Genomic DNA, 6,000 nt, shown 5'->3' on the forward strand with positions numbered 1-6,000 from the left:
TTTTATTTTTTTATTTATTTAATTTTCTATCCTGCCTTTATTATTTTTATAAATAACTCAAGGCAGTGAACATACCTAATACTCCTTCCTCCTGAATGTCATTCGAAAGTAATAATCAAATAATAGATTGTCTCTTGTCAATATATTTTGGGTTCATGAATATTCTCCTTAACCTTACAACCACAACTTGTAAGACTTGAATCAGACAGAAACAAGCCACAGTTTCTCTTTAAATCAGAACTGGAAACCAAAGTTCTTCAAACTGGATTTGTAATTCACTTTAGACAATTTAAAAACAAAATATGTAATTAAGGGAGAAGAAGAAAGCAAATTTGAAGCCTATTTAAAACAGCTAGCCTATAAATGGAATCATTATGTTTCAACTTGGCAACAGTTTTAAGATTGGTTAACACAGTAATCTCAATATTTTATTTGATTTATTTTGTATGTTACATTTCTACATCACCCAGCAGAGATAAAAACCAAGAACAATAATAAAGAGTAACAATACTACAAATAACATTGGAATAAAATTGGCAGCAAAATTGTACTGGTCCAAAAAACACAATAAGGTAGGTTCCAAACAAACTTTTCCAGGTTTGTTTCCAGGTTTCATAAACAAGGCATCTACAATAAAAAGGGCCCTTTTTTGTGATGTGCCTCACTTAATTTGGCAAAGGTACCTGAAGAGAGGCCTTAAATACAGATCACTAGAATCCAAATAGGTAAATATTAGGAAGAGATGTTCCTAAATCACAAAGCCATTTAGAGCTTGAAAATTAAACACTGGTACTTTGAATTGGGTTTAGAAATGGACTACAGTCAGACTACAAAGCAAAAGCATAATATATTTTGCATCTGCCAGTCCAGTTGGGATAGATGCTGACTTTATTTATTTTATTTATATTTCGAATTTTGTCACCCATCTCACTCAAAGACTTCAATGAACTGTAGTTTCTACACTGTTTCCAAAGGCAGCCTGACATATAAATCATTGTACTTGTCCATAGGAAGTTATGAGAACATGAATGATTGTTACAAAACAGGCTGGTACACAAGCTACATTTTTTTTTAAATAAACAGCAGTAAAGGCTTCTGAGACCCTCGAGCTTCTAGTGATAATAATGGATCCAAGAATACCTCCATACCATCTACCTGAACTTTTAAGGGGAGTGCAACCCTTTTCCTGAAGAGGTAGAACACTTTCCAGAATGAATATGAACACTATTCAGAATGAATAAGAATGAATATTCTTAACCACAAGCATGATTATGAGAAATACTGAATCATTTTTCCATTATTCCAGCACATATTTATGTTCTGGTTCAGTGGTCCATGTTACTGATTATGAATAGCAGATTGAGGGAGCAGTTTTTAATTCATATCAGGAATGGGTAGGTTGATTTACACAGCTGCTAAAACCTTCTTGGCCTACTTAAAACTATAAAACGTTCATTTCTATATTAATATTAGTGTCAAGCTGAAATTACCAAACTTCCCCCCAAAATATGTTTATGTATTACTAAATAACAAATTCAAATGTAAATATAATGCAATAATTCAACACACTTATGATTAGAACTTTGGATAACAACTTGGAAAAGAGCTAAACTAAGGAAATGGTCAATTGCAGTTCTACCTGTCATCAACCTGAGCTAATCTTTTCAGGTCAAACCTTGTAAAGTTACCATGGCATTTGTAGTCTCATTTTCTTCTACCAGACAAAATACTGCCAACACTGTATAACATTCTCACATCATCCCATGCTACACACAGTTATCAGTATCTATCATATACAAAAAAATTACAAAACCCCTTTGTGCCCTATTTCATGGCTAACCAACGTCCTATGTGTGACTTACTCTAATATACAGGGCAAGATGAATATTAAGGAAAAGGATGAGAAGGAAAACTTCCAAAATGTTTGTGAGCAGAAGGAAGAGAAATTTTTCATCTAGGACAACAGATAGATAAGTGGTTCTTCTTATATACAGTACTCCCAGAAGTGTACTCCTAGGGAAGTGACTTTCCCCTATCCTCAGTATAGAAAAAAACAACAATTTTCAAACTGGAATTTCTGGAACAAGATAAAGGACCACCTCAAAGACCAGTTAAATACTATTATACATTTATGACATGTAGGACTGTGCAAATATTTTCAGTCAGTATGATCCAATAATCATCACTTGTGTGAGGCACAGTTCCAAATAATAAGAGAGCGCCGACCAAATCTTCTACATCAGCACTTCCGGTCTTCCATATATATATACATATTAATTACATCATTAATTATTATATAATTTCAGTATAATTGCATTAAGTGCTCACATTAAGTGTTAAGCTAAGAAAGTGTTTTGTCTAAAGGCACATTGAAATATCTAATATCAACATTCACCAAACTTCATGGTTCTCAATATGCTATTTCTCTCATTCTAAACAACTCTGGCCATTTTTAGCTAAAGAATACACTTCTCTTCCTTTACTTTTAAGCTGTTTCACTTTTAAAAGTTAAATAGGAATTTTAGTACTGGCAAAAGTCAAGCAGGAAACAGAAAGCTACTTAATGTAAAAGATATTTGATATAAATATTTTATTCAGTCTTAAGATCCAGCGAAGAGACACATGTCTTGCACCATGCACCAGACTAGGCTAACCGGCTTGCCTGAACTTAAGGCGCAGTTTTTAAAAAGTCTTTTACTCCTAGTACACAGTATTCACCAGAATGATGCTGGCAATAACTATTTCCGTAAGCTCCAGAAACACCGTTTATGCTTTCTCTTTTTTCCCCCAGCAGCCTGTAGAGACCTACGCAAACACTTGCGGGCGGGAGCGCGCGCGCGAGCCCGCTAACCACCGCCTCTTCCTTTTAAAAAGGGCTGACAATGCTGCAGACCAGAAAACTCTGGAGTTAGCAGTGCTAGGATTGCTATGAATTACCTTACTCTTGCCCATAAAACCAGAAGCCCCAGTATAGGATGGGGAATGCGAAGAGAACACGTATCAGGGACCAGCCCCACAACCAGGGAGAAGGAGTGACAGCGGCGGCAGCCATGGCTCCAGCCGCGCCAAAGGTGACAGGCTGGGAGCGCGAGAAGCAGCGATTGCTGCCTGATAAGCGACCGTTCCTGAGAACGCAGCCCTTTAGCGGAGGCTGAGAGAAGGTGTGTCGGGGAAGCCGAGGAAGGCTTCGTGCCCGTTCCAGAAAGGCAAACCGGCTGCAGTACCTCCATTACGAGGAAAGGCAATGCAAGAAAGGGGGTGGGAAGCAGGGGGAGTGTTCTCTCTTCCTCTCAAACGCGCATCCGAAGCACCGGGGGAACACAGCGAAGCAAAACGACTCCCGCTCAGCACACAACACCCAGGACCCCCAGAGGGATGATTCGCGGGGTACACCACGCTAGACTGTGCACTGACCCGGGTCTATTCACATACGCGCACACACACACACGGGCACGAATACATACACACGCCGATGTCCATCCATCCGCGTACAGACCGGGTTGGTGCTGAGAGGGGCGGACATACATGCTCACGTCTACCGCAGGAAAAAAGCCACATTTGCAGAAAGGAGCGACTTTGACAGACACGTATATCTATATATGGCAGGAGGAAGCGAGCGAGAGAATCTCAGAGCAGCGTTAAGCCATTACCGCGGCTGTTTTTATTGCCGCCGCCTCTCCCCCCTCACCGCACCACGATCTTAACAAGGAGTGTCATCCACGCAATTGCTGCCGCCACCTCCTTCATTCCCCCCCTCCCCGGACCCGAATCTGCGGTAGCGACACTGGCAGTTTCCTCTCTTTACCTTCCCTCAGCGGAAGAGAGGCGACTCCTGACAGGACGGGCTGTCCTTTCCAAGAGAACCAGGCTGCTCAGCCACCCGCTGCCAGTGAGCGGCGCCCCGAGTTCCAACCCCGCTCCAACAGCCACGGTAATAGTCGGGTTTGGACGACACCCCTTCCCCTCAGTTCAGTCGCTCCCCTTTCCCTCGCCTCTCCCCCTCCCTCAAGCCCGTCAGTATGTCGGTTTGTCACTCGCCTCTCGGATTGGTGGAAACGCCATTCACGTGACGGGAGTCGGGCGAGAGGAGCGGGTAGACACGCGCTGCCGTCTTGAGCATTAGCGAGGCGAAGGGAGGTGAGGAGAGTTCGGAGGAAAGGCCGACGTCACAATCGCCCGTTCTTAGCGTTTCTAAGTATTCCGCGGCAGTAATTTGACTAGTTTCTTAACGTACCCACCGACCAGAAGGAGAAAGAATGAATAACGGGCACTATTACGATTAGAGGGCGGAGAAAGTGAGTGTCAGTGCGCAAGCGCCGAGATCATCTCCTTCTCTTCTTGGGTGGTGCGGCTAGAACTTTCTCGAAATAGCGGCCGCGGGGCCTGGGGTGGTTAAATAAAGACGAGAAGAAGGGAGCGTAGAACCTACGGACTTGGTTTGCCCAGGTGACTCGAACAGGAATCGAAGCACCTTCGTCCCGGAGTCATTCATTCAGGTTACTGCCTTCCCGAGGGAAGGGCTTTTTGGGGACGGTGGCGCAGTGAATTTTTAATAAACACTGAGCACGCATGCGTGGCGGGTTTGAGGGCTTCGCTGCAATCTAATGAAACAGGCGTCCGGGAGCAGGTGTTGAGCGGCGTTTGGGGTTTTTTCCCCTTTGTACTTGTTGCAGACCCCCCCCCCCATTTTTTCCCCGGAGGTTACATGCCACGAATGGAGCTCAGTGCACCATTGACATGTCAATGTGGGTCGACTTCCAAGTAATCCTTTTGCTTATTTTAAGTAATAGCGTCCCGAATAGCTGGTTTCTGTTTGAAGCTCTGTGTAGATTCCAACGTTACATTAGTCCGGAAGGCTGCTCGGAACATTCTTGCATGTTTTAATCGTGATCTGTACGTCTCTCTTTTTGAGTATAGAAAAATGGTCTTTTGATTAAAGTGTAAATCAAAATACTTTATCTTGGTAAGTTATCAAGTTATCAATTACCATACTATTAACTTCAGACTTGAACTTCCTTTAGTTAAAAATGACAGGAGGATACATAGTGATTCTCCTAGGTTACAGTTACTATAAACAAAGATTTATAAAATTATCTTTACTGCTAAATTAAGAGCCTTTTGCCTATTTAGGATGAATTTTGACTAGTAAAAATGTTTCCCTTTTAAAAGTGGCTTTTAATGCAAGGCTTTTCATACCATATGGTTTTACATTTACAACCTGAACAAATGGTGTATTAAGCACTATCTGTAGGCAGTAGTCTATGATTGTTCTGTTTCCACATTCATAAACAAGCATAGCAAGTAGTTAGGGAACTCTGCTCCACAGCCTGCTTCTTTGAATTCCTAGCAGATCTTTAGCTGCAACAGTACACATTATTTATGGCAGCCTTTCTCAATCTTCTGACCCTGGAGGAACCACTGAAATATTTTTCAGGCCTTGGGGAACCCCTGCACATTCAGGCTCAAATATAAGCCAGAAATTATAAAATTATATTTCATGTATGGGCGTTAATATATGCATTAAGTGTTCTTAAACTAAAAATAATGAAACTTACCTCTTTAATGTGAAGTTGCCCAAATCTGAAATAATTTTTTAAATAAATCATGATCTCCCAGGGAACCCCTAGTGACCTCTTGCAAAACCCTGGTTGAGAAACCCTGATTATGGGATGGTCATAGCACTAATTGTATTGACAGTAGTTGGATAATCTTATTTTTAGTATTGAGAGGCTCCTGAAATTACATAAAATATTTTTGGCTATTTAAACTTTTTAGGACTGAATGAACAAAGCAAAAAGGATTATAGTACGGTAACTCTTAATGCTAGTAATATCCCAATCCTATTAATACTAATTTCCCAAGAAAGTCTTAATACTTTTCACTTGCTCTTTAAATTCAGTGGGATATAAAACAAGTGAAAAAGTAATCAGCTCATCAACATTCTTCCAGACCTGTGCAAAAGATTAGTTTTTAGACAGCTACCAATGTAGGTATGAGTAA

The 6,000-nt window shown here is 41.1% G+C and overlaps 1 protein-coding gene across 3 annotated transcripts in view; it reads right to left on the minus strand.

The window, feature by feature from the left end:
* ANKRD12 (ankyrin repeat domain 12) overlaps nt 1–3,981 on the minus strand; it is a 92,575-nt gene extending 88,594 nt beyond the window's left edge. For all 3 annotated transcript variants that reach the window (XM_063299111.1, XM_063299112.1, XM_063299110.1), the window contains exon 1: nt 3,806–3,981. The gene's annotated coding sequence lies outside the window, so the exon portion shown is untranslated. The remainder of the gene's footprint in view (nt 1–3,805) is intronic.
* Nucleotides 3,982–6,000: the final 2,019 nt, after the last annotated feature.

This window comes from Candoia aspera, chromosome 3, assembly GCF_035149785.1.
Source record: "Candoia aspera isolate rCanAsp1 chromosome 3, rCanAsp1.hap2, whole genome shotgun sequence".
NCBI classification, from domain to species: domain Eukaryota; kingdom Metazoa; phylum Chordata; class Lepidosauria; order Squamata; family Boidae; genus Candoia; species Candoia aspera.